Below are 15,360 nucleotides of genomic sequence, written 5' to 3'. Positions count from 1 at the left end.
GTGTGTATATATATATGTGTGTGTGTAAAAGAAAGCAAATTGCTGAATATTGTCAGTGCTATTAGCGTAAAAAAAAAAAGCAGAAAAAAGAATACTAGTGTTGCCTTGAATATTACAGTATTTTCAGAATTTTCTTCAAGACAGTATTTTCCATTTTAGGGCTATACCTGTGGCGTATGGAAGTTTCCAGACTAAGGGTTGAATCGGAGCTGTAACTGCCACCATAGCAACACCAGATCTGAGCTGCGTCTGTGACCTGTGCTGCAACTTGCAGCAACGCCAGGTCCTTAACTCACTGAGCAAGGCCAGGGATCAAACCTGCATCTTCATGGATACTATGTCAGGTTCATAACCCACTGGGATCTCTAAGACACTATTGATTGGAAATAGGGACTATATTGTATATAAAATAAACATTTAAAAAGTATACTTTTGAGAAGGAGTGTAGAGTGCCTGGTTGTTTATTTTGTTTTTAATTGTTTTATCAGTGATCTAAAGCATTGATGGCAATACATGGCAGGACACCCTAGTGGGGATGGAATAGAACCCCTTATCATGAATCCTTCTAATTACATCCTCTTTTATATCTCCTTCACCTTTGCAGATTATTTATAGTGAATCTCTGGTCACTGATATTTATACAAACGGATCATACCCTTAAATGAAAAAAAAATTGCAATATATAGGCCCAGAAACATCTTTAGAATAAAATACGAATCATTTCCTAAAGAGAAGTCAGTATCAGTAATTGCTTCAGAAATTATATATTCTGGAGGTTATTACTTTTGTATTGAACTTTATCCATGGCCAACCAAAGTATTAGAATTTGTCTCTCTTATGAATAATGTGATACCTAATATCATTTACTCCTTATTAAATATGTAGCTAGTTCAATTTGAAAGTATTTAGTTTAGCATAAATGTAGTAGCTGTACACATTTAGCAAATCTGAAATGTCACTGGCAGACATTTAAAACACATAGTTTTCTACATGAGTATCACATTTTCTCTGCTATCAATGGGGATTAATAGTTGTTCAATTCTCTTCATGGAAAGGTTGGACAAAATATAAGGTTAAGTTTTGAGCTGCTGGGTGTGGAGTGGTCAATCAGAAGAAGGAGCTAAACTTAAAATAAGCATCAGGCCTTTATTCATTTATTCCAACAGTATAAGCAGAAAGACAGATGGAGAGGCAGGAATATTCCATTTCTTCCTGGACTGTTACTGGGAAGTGCAGTCTGAGAACATGTAGCACAAGTGGGGGTAATTCTCTCATTGTCGAGGAGCCTTGAGTAAAAGACTCCAGACATTTCATAGACCCAGCGAGGTTGGGGCTGGGAAAGGAGGAAGGGCTAGGAGTAGAAAATAGAATGGAGAAGTATCTTAGTCAAGGCTCTTCTACCCCAAGTTCTTGAAAAGTGGCTTCAGCCTAAACTTCCATCCCCTCCATCAGGAGATCTTTGAATGAAGGCACCTGGCTAGGAACAGTCAGGCTTCTGAGCATGGCTGGACAGAGAGGGAGGGACCTGGAAGAGGCAAGCAGATCTGGGTTCTCATCCACATCTCTCTCCAGAAAACCGCAGGGTGCTGGGTGCACACTAAGTCTGGTGTGCAGAGAGCTGCTTTCCCTTTTGAAATTTGTCAGGTGAAGCTTTGTGATCACCTAGAGTCAGGACTGAAAAATCACTCATAGGATTTGGGCCTGAAGCCAAACTTTTTAATAAGTTATAAAGCATTATTTATGTTTAAGCCATATATATTATTAATGCAATTAAAAGCATGAGTATACAAGCAATATTTCCTTGTACAGAGGAAATCATTCTATATAGTATTTAAATTTAAGAAAAATGTCATTCTTTACCCTTGCTGTATTTAACCTCTTGTTATGGGTAACTTTGGGGAATACTTTAATAGTAACCAGAAAAGAAATTGTTAGTATGATAATGTAAAGTAGTTTGAGAAATAATAATTATGCTGACTGATGCAAAGAAATTCTTCTTTTTGGGGACAGTGGGTATTGGACTGTGAAAATATGATTTAACATCTGAATAGCCTGGAAAATTTGAAGTGATTCCATGAGCAGGTTGTACATAATGATATTGTATGAATATATTAAGATTTTAAATATTTCTAAAAGAATTTGCTTTTGATTGATTTCATTTTTACTGTATTATGAATGTCTGAGTCTAGTTGGAAATAGTATTTGGCCTCCTTATACAGAAGCAGATGCACTATTTGCATAAGTACGATGTTGTATGTGGGCTTGCGTTTTTGGATGCCTCTAGATTTATGGCGCCAAATTTTTATGCATATTGAGAAAATCTGATGTAATGGATGTCAGTGTAAAGAAGTTAATTTAGTTCCTTTTACAAATAGTGAATATTTTTATAGCAATTCTGGTATAATTTGGGGTATATAAATCAGTTTCATTAATGTATACGCCTTACATAGAACATTTTAAAGTTAAAAAAGGCTTTAATATTTAGAAATCATCTTTATTTCTCATTATGTTCAATTTGAGTAATATGAACTCTAGTTTTCACTAAGATAATGGATGTTATCTTGCAACACCATAATTGAATATCAATGTAGATAATGTAAAGTAAGCATATTGACATACTTAATAATTTTAGAACTCATAATAATTAGGATTTTTTGGTATGAAAATACAGAGAAAAAAATTGAAAAACAAGTTTTTTATTGAAAATATAGTACTGGTCTATTTGTCTTAGGACTGTTCACCTCATTTAACTCTGATAAATCAATTAGAAATATTTAGCATTGTGAGGTAAATATTGACTCACATAGCTGACTTAGGTATTTTTGAGTTCAAATCTGTGCTGTTTATTATATGGCTAAACAGAGACAAATTAATGAGATCATTTTCCTCAGTGGAATTTAAATGGGTAATTAAACCACTGTTCCTTAGTATTGAAACATTTAAAATTGTATATCCATGTAGATATGTGTATGCATTATGTGCAGTTATGTATATATGCATATACACCTTATACATGTGCATATGTATTTATAATATTGCATATACATGTGTCTATATTTGTGAATATAGATATACATTTGTATATTCAGTACCTGAAATATGCATATAAATTATCTACCCTTTTTCAAGGAGTTTATACTCTAATAATGATGGAAACATATAAATAAATATATAGAAACATGTAAAGTATTTTGGAAATCAGAAGAGAGGCAAACTGAGCTGAGTGAAGTATGATTTCGGAAAAACATGGGGATTAGATATGATTAGGCTTTCTAAAGCCAGGTGAAAACTTAATGACAAAATGAAAATTAAAAAACTGTGGGAGGAGGTCCCATGGTGGTGCAGTGGTTAATGAATCTGACTAGGAACCATGAGGTTGCGGGTTCGATCCCTGATGTTGCTTAGTGGGTTAACGATCCGGCGTTGCCATGAGCTGTGGTGTAGGTTGCAGACGTGGCTCGGATCCCGCGTTGCTGTGGCTCTGGTGTAGGCTGGTAGCTACAGCTCCGATTTGACCCCTAGCCTGGGAACCTCCATATGCAGCGGGAGCAGCCCAAGAAATGGCAAAAAAGACAAAAAAAAAAAAAAAAAACAAAGGAAAAAAAAAAAAGCTGTGGGAAAGAGGAATGTGGTCACACATGCAGGAAGCATAAAAAAGAAGAATAAGATAAGATTATGTAAATGAAAAATTTTTTCTTTATTGATGATTAAGCAAGAATGGAACAGGTAAGGTGAGTGGCATTCTTTTATGTGATGGAAGGGACTTTGGACTTTATCTAGTGGGACAGTGATTATATTAATCAAAGAACTACATTTTTCTTTAAAGATACACTCCTGTATACACAGGTGAATAATAGATTTGATGGGTTAAGTTTGGAAGAAGGAAGATGAATTAGGTGATTATTGCCATTTTTTACCACAGGGATGGTGTAACTCTGAACAAAATATATAATGTAGTTAGAAAAAAATAGAAAACATAAGGAATGTTTATAAACTGTCTTAAAAATTTAGAAAATGGGAGTTCCCGTTGTGGCGTGGTGGTTAACGAATCCGACTAGGAACCATGAGGTTGCGGGTTCGATCCCTGGCCTTGCTCAGTGGGTTAAGGATCTGGCATTGCCATGAGCTGTGGTGTAGGCTGCAGACGCGGCTTGGATCCAGCGTTGCTGTGGCTCTGGCGTAGGCTGGTGGCTACAGTTCCAATTAGACCCCTAGCCTGGGAACCTCCATATGCCGTGAGATAGGCCCTAGAAAAGGCAAAAAGACAAAAAAGAAAAGAAAAATTTAGAAAATGTATCAGTACATTTTAAAATCTCTCACTCTTTTATTAGATATTTCAAAATAGATATGATTGTAGTTCCCCTTGTGGCTCATGGGTTAAGAACCTGACATATTGTCCACAAGGATGCAGATTCAATCCCTGGCCTCACTTAAGGTGTTGAGGATCTGATGTTGGCAGAAGCTGTGACTTAAGTTGCAGATGCAGCTTGGATCTTCTGTGGCTGTGTGGCTGTGGCATAGCTATCTTTACTTTGGTTTCTATCGCAGTGAGTATTCCCTTAGCAGCAGCAGGAGAAACTATACCTACCAGGCCTATGTCCCCAATCCTCCTTTATTGAGACCTGTGGAATGCGGGTGAGGCTCTGGTATGTATATATATATATATATATATATTTCCTCCTGTGTCCCTGGGCTGGAGGATGACAGACTGCCGTATTTTAGAAAAGAAGAAGGGACACCTTTTAATCAAATTTTAGGGTTTAAAAATTGGCCAGTTTGTATTGGGAAAAGAAACCTTATGTTTAACTCCTGAGTTTCCTGGTTTTCAGGAAATTTAGATATGCCCACTAGGGAAGATTTACATTTAGTTACAGGCTGGAGTTTCGCTTACTGTCAGGTGAAACCAGTTAATATGGGGATGCCCCACAGATCATTATGTTCCTTAAAAAGGACAGATAGCTTCAAGAGAATAAAAAATCAAATTCGTTGGAATACGTGCAGGGCAACGGAGGGGGTCGTACTGCTTAATGGTTCCCATGGAGCTGTATGGGATTGGTCCCCTAAGGGGAAGCCTGTCTGTATGGGCCATCAACCTATGTGTTCTGTTAATGAATTACTCTCTTGGATGATCTCCAGCCAATCAGCCAACAAAAAAATAATAACTAAAGCCAAAAGCCCATCATTTGGAAAGATTCAGGCCTTGTACCTCCCTATCCTCAATTTGGTAATAGCAAGCCTCAAGTTGACTTGTGGAAAATTCCTCTTAACTTTAAAAATATTCAAATCTGGGATGGAAATTATACTTATGAAAAGTCAAAAAAGGAATATCAATTAATTTTTACTTCTTATTGTGTTACTCCCTGTGAGTACAATTCTAATGTAACATCATGGGAACAAATTAAGAGGCATTTGCAAGGTCACTCAGATGAGTTGGTTCTGGACATAAAAAAAAAACAAAAAAACTACAGACTAGAGTCTTGAGTATTCAAAAGACCTCTCTACAAAATATACCTCATAAAGAGATACTAGATAATATTCTGGAAGATTTAAAAATAATCCTTTAAAATGGTTTAAAGATTTTGGAGGAGGAATAATCTCATCATTAATTGCGTTTCTAGGATTCTTAATTTTCTATTCAGTCTATAGATGCACGAAGCAAACAATCCAAGAAGTAATGAAGAAAGAAGTTGCAAGATCTATTTTTGTCCTCCTGCAAAAACAAAACGGGGGAGATGTCGCGAGACATGTTTCTACAATATTTTCTTAGCCTCTTTGCTGAAAACTCCATCTTGTCCTGCTTTACTTTACCCCATCTTCCTGCTTGAAAAACAGTCATGGTGATGGTAAATGACTTAAGCTTAGGTACAAAGACCTAAAGGCATAAGTTATACATAGGGTCAGCTGAATGAGGACATAATGCGTTGGTCTAGGCACACCCGGACCTGTGCAGATTGTTTGCACAAGCATGATAGGTCCTCTAAGGGATAAGAGAAAGAGGAACCTCATGGCCAAGTGGTTTATGAGCGGTCTTAGCAGAATATGCATTAGCAAAGAGAACCAAGGTGCAAACTTAGGCATTCAGGGTTGCCTCAGATAGGCATGCCATTGCGGAAGCACAGTGAGGATTCTCTGAAATGCTATGCATACATAGCTGACTCAAATGGTAATGATTGTTAAATGCCTAAAGGTCAGAGTAAAAGCTTAACCATCTACCAGCTTATGTGACTTTTAAAATAATAAAAGAACTTATAAAATAATAAAAAAAAAACCCCTATATCCTCCACTTATAGCCCCTTCCTCACTTGACTTAATTCTAAAGAGCACAATAAAAGCAGTATGGTTTCTTGAGGCAGTGCTCTTGGTCCCTGAGACCTTGAGTCCCACGGTTGGTTTCTGCCTTTACTTAAGATAAATGTCTCTGTGTCTTGTTTTATGTTAACTTTTTTCCTTAAGTTTCACAGCACCCATTGTTCTTTAGCCCCATCCTGCTGAGCTGGCCTCGGCAATTCCATGGTGTCTATATAAACCTAAAGATGTGTAATTTTGAAGAGTGAAAAGTTCCTATATTACAACATTTTAGTGGGGAAAAAGTGTTTTTGTCATTAGATTGAAGGCAGAAAAGTGCAGCAGAGATGTTTAGAGTTGATAAGAGAACTAGCCAGATCTACATTTTTATTTATCTGAAAATTTATTATGAAATATTTCAAAGAAACAAAAAATTTTAAAACAAGCATCCATAAATCCAGTTCTTAGTTGTAGCCAGTTTCAATACTATATCATGTTTCATACATTTTATTAAAACATAAACAAAAGTAGGTAAGGGAAATTAAGAGGATAGAAACTTATAGTTAGAAAATAGACAAGGTAAGAACTTTTCAGTGTGGGGAATATAGTCAATAATAGTATAAATTTTTGTATGTTGACAGTTGGTAACTGGACCTGTCTTGTTTTTCATTTTATAATATATAGAAATATTAAATAAATCTGCTCCACACCAGGAAATAACATAATATTGTAGATCAATTATATGTGAAAAAACAAACAGTCATAAAGAGAGGCCAGATTTGTGGTTATCAGAGACAGAGGATGAGGGAAGGGGAGTTAGATGAAGGTAACCAAAAGACACAAACTTTCAGTTGTAGATAAATACTAGGGATGTAATGTACAATACGATAAACATAATTAACATTGTGATGTATGTTACGTTGTTAAGAGAGTAAATCCTAAGAGCTCTCATCACAAGGAAAAATTGTCTTTAGTTTTGCATCTACATGAGATGATGGGTGGTCACTAACCTTATTGTGGTAATCATTCCACACTCTATGTAAGTCAAATAATTATGCTCTATGCTGCAAACATATAAAGTGTTGTGTGTGAATGATATCTCGTTAAAACTGGAAGGAAAGAAAATGATTTAAAAAAAAAAAAAAGCAGAAGCATTCTCTTCCCGTTTACTATTTCCTTGCGATTTTCTCTTTTGTTCAGGCTGATTTTGTTACTACTTTTTTTTTTCATATCTTGATTTTTTTTTCTTTCTTTTTTTTTTGGTCATCTAGGGCCATACCCGCAGCATATGGAGGTTCCCAGGCTAGGAGTCTAATTGGAGCTGTAGCTACGGGCCTACACCACAGCCACAGCAATGCCAGATCCAAGCCTCATCTGCGACCTACACCACAGCTCATGGCAACGCCAGATCCTTAACCCACTGAGCGAGGCCAGGGATCGAAGCCACAACCTCATGGTTCCTAGTCACATTCATTTCTGCTGTGCCACAATGGGAACTCCCTCATTTCTTGATTTTGAGATGATACACATGTGTAATATTTTCTCTTTTTAATGTCTTTTCTCAAAGCCAGAAGATTTCTTTGAGCCCTCCCTTTAGTCACAATCAGAGATCTTGACACAGCTTTGTACTGTTGTTAACACCTTTCATATTTTTCTTAAAGCACCATATTGGCTCTAATAATGGAGTTGTATATTTATAATAGCCAGTGGACATTTGTATTCTAAGCAAAAATTTTACCAGTATGTAGTATGCTAGGAGAAAATTTTAAAAACCAGAACAGTGCATCTCCATTTTTACATACTGAATAAAGCCAGCACACAGATAGGGATGGAACATAAACACACCCATGAAAACCCCTTGTATTCCTCCTTCTAGCCATTGTTCCCTCCAGATATACTCTGCTGATTCCTAATAATTGACTCTTTAAATTTCGATAAAAGGTATATATAGTCTATGTTCTTTTGTACCTGGCTTCTTATAATGTGTTATTGATACCTAATGTACGTTGTTGTGTATGGATATAATTTGCTTATTTTAATTGCTGTATATTATTAAGCTTATCTCAAGTACATTTATCCAAACATAGTCAATGGACATGTGATTTTGCTTTTGCATTTTTTTGGCAATTAGGATTAGTGCTGCTATGAATATATTCAACATGTGTTTTGGTGAACATATGAATGTATTTCCACCTTGAAGTGGAAATACTGTACCATTGGGTTGTTTGGTTTGGGTTAATTATTGCTAAATGGTTTTCTAAAGGTTCTATGTCAACCTACCCTTCCATCAGCTGTGTATATGGATTCTTTTTTCACCACATTCTCATCAGCTTGTAATATTGTCTCTCATTTTAACCACTCTAATGGTTAAATGGTTGAATTGAAATTTTAATTTATATTTCCATGATAATCAGTTAATTTATACAGATCTTCACATATTTATCTGTTATGTGGGAATACTTCATCAGGAAGAGCCTACCTAGTTCTTAATCTTTTTTTTTCTTTTTTTTTTTTTTACTTTTTTTGTGTATATATATCCTGTACACAGGCCTTTTTCTGATGTATATATATTCATAATATTGTCTCTTTTTCTGTGGTTTGCCTTTTCATTCTCGTTTTCTGTTTTTTTTTTTTATCATGTTGAACATTCTTTCATGTTTTTATTGGTCATCTGTATATATTCTGTGGAGTATGTCTAATCCAATTATTTTCACATTTATTCCCAGGTTATTTGTTTTTATTTTTTTTATTGAGCAGTATGTGTTCTTATGTATTCTAGATTTGAAAAAATTCCTTATCTGTGTTTTGCTAATATTATATTCTGTGGATTGTCTTTTCATTTCTTTTTCTCTTTTATTCTTTTTTTTTTTTTTAAGGTTAAAAGAGATTTACTCAATATACTGCTAAGGGAAGCAGTAGGCAGGAAAGCTCATCTGCCCTACAATAGTGGATGGTTTGGGCTCTTTTTTAAGGGAACTGCAAATAAGAGAATGAAACGTGGCAGTTCTGTTTGCCTGCTGAGTTGTCATTTGAGGCAGAATTTTTTTTTTTTTTTTGTCTTTTGTCCTTGCAGGACCACACCCATGGCATATGGAGTTTCCCAGGCTAGGAGTGAAATAGAGCTATAGCTGCCAGCCTATACCAGAGCCACACCACCGGTTCCGAACCACATCTGCAACCTACATACACCACAGCTCATGGCAACACTGGATCCTTAGTCCACTGAGCAAGGCCAGGGATCGAACCCACAACCTCATGGTTCCTAGTCGGGTTTCCACTGTGCCATGATGGGAACTCCATGGAAAAAATTTTTAATTTTGGTGAAGTCCAGTTTAGCTCTCTTTGTCTTTGGATGTTTAATGCTTTTGGTGTCATAACTAAGAAAAGGCTACCTAATACAAGGTCACAATTTATGCTTATGTTTACTTCTAACAGTGTTACAGTTTTAGCTCTTACATTTTGATCTACAGTCCATTTTAAATTGATTATATAGTATGAGGTATCAGTCATCCAACCTCATTGTTTCCAACTGAGTGTAGAGTTTTCACAACGTCATTTATTGAAAAGAGTATTCCTTCCCTCATGGAGTTGTCTTGACACACTAGCTGAAAATGAATTGAGTGTAAGTGAGGGTTTATTTGTGCATTCTCATTTCTGTTCCACAAATCTATATGTGTTTAACTCTCCAAGTGTAATAAGTTGGTTTGCTTATTTCTCCTTGAAGTTCTGTGGGTTTTTGCCACATTTTGATGTTCTGTTGTTAGGTACATGCACATTAAGTGTATTTATGCCTTTGGATTATTGACTTTTCTGGGTCTTTTATGGTTTCATATAAATTTTTGGATTGTTCAAATTCTGTGAAAAAATGTCATGGGTAATTTGATAGGAAAACTTTGGGTAGTTTGGCCATTTTAAAAATATTAATTCTTCCAATCCAGGGGCATGGGATATCTTTCTCTTTCTTTGAATCCTCTGTAATTTCCTTGATTAATGTTTTATAATAAGTTCTCAGTTTGTAAGTCTTTTACGAAACTCTTTGGTCAGGATTATTCCTAGATATTTTATTTATTTATTTATTTTTGCTGTGATTGTTAAAAGGTGTTCTTTTTTTTTTTTTTTTTTTGGTCTTTTTTTGCTATTTCTTGGGCCGCTCCTGTGGCATATGGAGATTCCCAGGCTAGGGGTCGAATCGGAGCTGTAGCCACCGGCCTACACCAGAGCCACAGCAATGCGGGATCCGAGCCGCGTCTGCAACCTACACCACAGCTCACGGCAACGCCGGATCGTTAACCCACTGAGCAAGGGCAGGGACCGAACCCGCAACCTCATGGTTCCTAGTCAGATTCATTAACCACTGCGCCACGACGGGAACGCTGGTGTTCCTTTTTTAATATTTCATTATTAGTATACAGAAATGCAAGTGATTTCTGAATGATAACTATTATATCCCATGACTTTGCTGAATTTGTTGATCAGATTGAATAGTTTTTGTGTGGAATCCTTAGGGTCTTCTATATATCATATTGTGCTGTCTGACAACTTTACCTCTTCTCTTCCAATTTGAATACCATTTCTTTGTTGTTGTGTTTTTTTGGTGTTTTTTTGTTTTGTTTTTTTTTTGTGTGTGTGGGGGGTTTGTTTGTTTGTTTGTTTTTTGTCTGATTGCTGTGGCTAGGACTTCCAATACTATGTTGAATAAAGTGGTGAGAGTGGGCATCCTGTGGTAGTCCAGATTTTAGTGGGAAGGCTTTGAATTTTTCTCTGTTGAGTGTTATATTGGCTGTGGGTTTGTCATAAATGGCTTTTATTGGGTTGAGATGTGTTCCCTCTACACCCACTTTGGTGAGTTTTTCCATGAATGCATGTTGGATTTTATCAAATGCTTTTTCTGCATTTATTGAGGTGATCATCTGGTTTTTGATTTTTCTTTTGTTAATGTGGTGTATTACATTGATTTGCCTGTGTTGAACCACCCTTGTGAATTTGAGAGAAATCCCATTTGGTTGTGGTGTATGATCTTTTTTTATGTGTTGGAGTCAGTTTGCTTAAATTTTGTTCAGATTTTTGCATCTATATTCACCAAAGTATTGGCTTGTAATTTTCTTTTTTGTAGTATCTTTGTCTGGTTTTGGTATTCAGGTGATGGTAGCTTTATAGAATATCTTGGGAAGTGTTCCTTCTTTATCTTTTGAAAGAGTTTAAGAAGGATTGATAAAAGTTTGTTCTTTGTATGTTCGGTAGAATTCACTTGTGAAGACATCTGGTCCTTGAATTTTGTTTAAGGATTTTTTTTTTTTATGATATTTAATTTCATTGCTAGTGACCAGTCTGATGAAATGATCTATTTCTTCTTGATTAACTTTTAGCGGGTGGTAAGTTTCTAGAAAGTTATCCATTTCTTCCGGGTTGTCAAATTTGTTGGTAATAATTTTTCATAGTATTCTCTTATGACTTTTTGTATTTCTGCAGTATCAGTTGAGATTTCTCCCTTTTCATTTCTTACTTTATTTGGGTTCTCTCCTTTTCATGGTGAGTCTGGCCAGAGGTTTTTTTTCCCTTTTAGAATTTTGAATATATCTTGTCACAACCTTCTGGCCTGTTCTGTTTTTGTAGGGAAATAAGACAATAGCCTTGTGTAAGTTCCCTTCTAATTTACTCTTTGTTTTTTCTTGCTGTTTTGAGAGTCCCCTCCTTATCTTTAATTTTTGCTTTTTTATTATAGTATGTCTTGTTCTAAGTCTGTTTGGGTTCATCTTGTTGGGAAACTTCTGTGCTTCCCAAATCTGGATATGTGTTTCTGTCGTCAGATTTGGGGAATTTTCAGCCATAATTTCTTCAAATACATTTTCAATCCCTTTTTCCCTTTCTTCTCCTTTTGGGATCCCTATTAGGAATAGATTGTCATGCTTTATATTATTCCATAGATCTTTTATCATTTTCATTTTTTTATTTGGTTTTCTGTCTTCTGTCCTGATTTGGTGATTTCCATTATTGTGTCTTCAAAGGCACATAGCTGTTCCTCTGTAATTTTCATTTTGGTGTAAAATGCTTTAAGCTTAGCTTTGATATTGGCAAAGGAATTTTCTAATTTTTCTTGGCTTCTCCTTATAGTTTCCAGTTTCATTTTAAAGTAATCTCTGTTACTGTTGAAATCCATTTCTAATTCTTTGAGTATTTTCATTACTTCCTTTTTTGCAGTCCATGTTTGTTTAACTGAAGAACTCTTGTTTCGTTGTTCACTCTTTCAGGGTAATTCTCCTGTTCTTTTAACTGGGAGTGGTTCCTGTGTTTATTCATTTTGCTTATATTTATTTTACTCTGTGAGTTTATGGAAAACAATTATCTTGTGATCTTGGAGGAATATTTATATGCAAGAGCATTCCTGGGTAGCTTGTGTGGATTTACTATTGTTTTGGTGTGAAGGTTCCTTTTGATTTGGATGCTTGCTGTCTCTTTCTTCAGTGTGTTCGATCCTTATCCCCTTGATAAGGGATGTGCAGGTGCACAACCTTCTGGTGCTTCCAGGGGAGTGGGTACAAGGGTGACACCTGCAGATACTGCATGGTTGCCAGGCCCTTGGCAGTGGAAGTGACCCACAGGTAGGAGGCAGCTGCAGACTGTGCCTGCCTGCACAGCCCTTGGCAGTGGCAGGGACCTCCAGGGAGGTGGGGGTGTCCCCAGGACCCTTGGCAGAAGTATGAATTTCTGCCTTGAAACAAAATGTAATTTATATAATTGCTTTTGAAATGAAAATATTGAATATTGAATGAAATTTGAAATGTAACTATTAGGAAATACTATTAAATACTCTCATATGCTTCTGTGAGCAAAAGTTTTAGAATACAGTTTTAAATTTTACTGCACCCCTTCCACACAAAAGATGCAAATGTTAAAATTTCAGAGTAGAACATTTATTGTAACAGTCTGAAGTTATTAAACTAGAACACCTGAAAAGACAATGAAATGTATTCTAAATATTACTATACACATACACAAACTTAATCAGAATTAAAAAAAAACATAGTTTCTGTTTAAGCTTTGATATGCCTTAGTAATAATTCAAGTGTCACATCTTTAAACAGTCAAGTTTAATGCTGAGCATGGGACAGGGTTTTATTACCTGCATTAAAAAAGTTTGTAGCCATTTAGTCTTAGCTCAGCAAACAAATTTCAAATAAAAGTAAGCATCCACATGAAGGAAGTAGAAAATAAAGCCCATGGTTAGTAGGAAGAGGCAAGGAAATAACAAAGAGAATAGAAGAAATAAATGTAATATAGACTAAAAAAATAAAGCAAAGGATCAATGAAAGTAGATGATTCTTTGAAAAGATATACAAACTTGGTAAACCTTTAGCTAGACTAATAAAGAAAAAAGAGGGCCCAACTAAATAAAATCAGAAATGAAAGGGGAAAAATTACAACCAACACTATAGAAATACAGAGTATCATATGAGAGTACTATGAACAATTACATGCAAACAATTTGACAAGCTAGAAGAAATAGATACATTCCTAGAAACATAATCTTTCAACACTGAATCAAGAAATTAAAAATCTGACTGTATAGATCATTAGTAATTAAATCAGTAATCAAAATTCTCTTAACCAACAAAAGTCCAGGACAAGACAACTTCTTAGGGAAATTCTAGCAAATATTTAAAGAAGAGTTAAAACCTTTTTTTAAACTAGTCTAAAAACTTAAGGAAAAAAAAAAAACCTTCATATTTCATTCCAAGAGGACAGCATTACTCTGATACCAAAACCCAATAAAAATTCTCTGAAAAAATAAAATTACAGTCCAGTAATCCTGATAAATGCAAAAAAAAAAAATCACAGGAACATTAGTAAACAAGATTCAAGAACACATTAATAGTATCATATGATGTGATCAAATGAGACTTATTTCAGGGATGCAAGGATGGTTCAGTTATCTACCGATCAAACAGTGTGATAGCCCACATTATCAAAATACACAAAAGTCATATGATTCTTTCAATGGATGTGGTAAAAGTATTTGACAGAATTTAATAGCCATTTATGATTAAACTCTCAACAAGGTGGGTATAGATGGAACATACCTCAACATAATGAAGGCCGTATATGACAAGCCCACAGCTAATATAATGATGATGAAAAGCTAAAAGCTTCCTCTAAGATTAGGAGTGAGAAAAGGATGCCTACTATTGCCTCTTTTATTCAACAAAGTAATGAAAGTCCTGGCCACAGCAATCTGACAAGAAAAAGAGCAAAGGGGAGGTTGTGCTATCTGGCAAAAATAGGTGAAGGTGATTAAGAGGTAGAGACTACCAATTATAAATAAGTCAGGGTAGTGTAATATAGAGCATACAGAATATAATAATTTTAATAACATTGTCTACTGATGGATCTTATGGTGAACAATTTGTAACATTTTAATATGAAATCACTATGTTGGACATCTGAAACTACTATAGTAAGTCATAATGCTTGAATTGAAAATAATCCTTTATTTCAGAGATTGGAGGAATTCATAGCAGCTCTTTAGAAATGCTAGGGCTACATGGATATCCATCAACAACACATATGGATGGACATGCAAGAAACTTGAATAAAATTGATGTCTTGTTCACGAATAAATTCATGAATAAATTCAAGACTAAAACATTACAGTGACTATAGACATGTATTATCAGAAATTGTACCTGCATTTATCTCAGACCTAGACTTTCTAGGGAATATAATTTCTCAGGCCTTATTGAAAGGTCTAATGGACTTTAGTAGGAATGGTAAAGAATAAATATTTCTTCCTAGGATAATAAACCATTTGACTGGGTTTGAATGAAATATAAACATGGAAGCTGAATCTTAATACTTTAAAAAAACTCAAAAAATATAATCCTAAATTAAGTTACTAAGATATATGTTAGGTATTAAACTATACCCAAATACTGTATGGCTGAATTTGGGTCCATGAGAATGATCTCTGTTGAGCCTATATGTGACCAGCATGTCCACAGTCACCATTAGTTTGAAGAGGTAAGTTGTAAAGCCTGCATTCGGTAAACTTTTTTGGCGGCAACTTAATTTTTGTTTGGA

General features: G+C 35.3%; 1 protein-coding gene across 8 annotated transcripts in view; it reads left to right on the top strand.

Annotated features, from left to right (window-relative positions):
- Nucleotides 1-15,360, top strand: part of LOC106507797 (uncharacterized) — a 137,618-nt gene that overhangs the window by 60,553 nt on the left and 61,705 nt on the right. The window lies entirely within an intron of this gene.

Source organism: Sus scrofa, chromosome 8, assembly GCF_054392235.1.
Source record: "Sus scrofa isolate SSC_HxYL_T2T_F1_AM1 chromosome 8, Sscrofa_HxYL_maternal_Yorkshire_Landrace_v2.0, whole genome shotgun sequence".
Classification (NCBI taxonomy): Eukaryota; Metazoa; Chordata; class Mammalia; order Artiodactyla; family Suidae; genus Sus; species Sus scrofa.
Note: the sequence above shows the minus strand (reverse complement) of the source record. Positions and strands in the feature narration are given on the sequence as shown.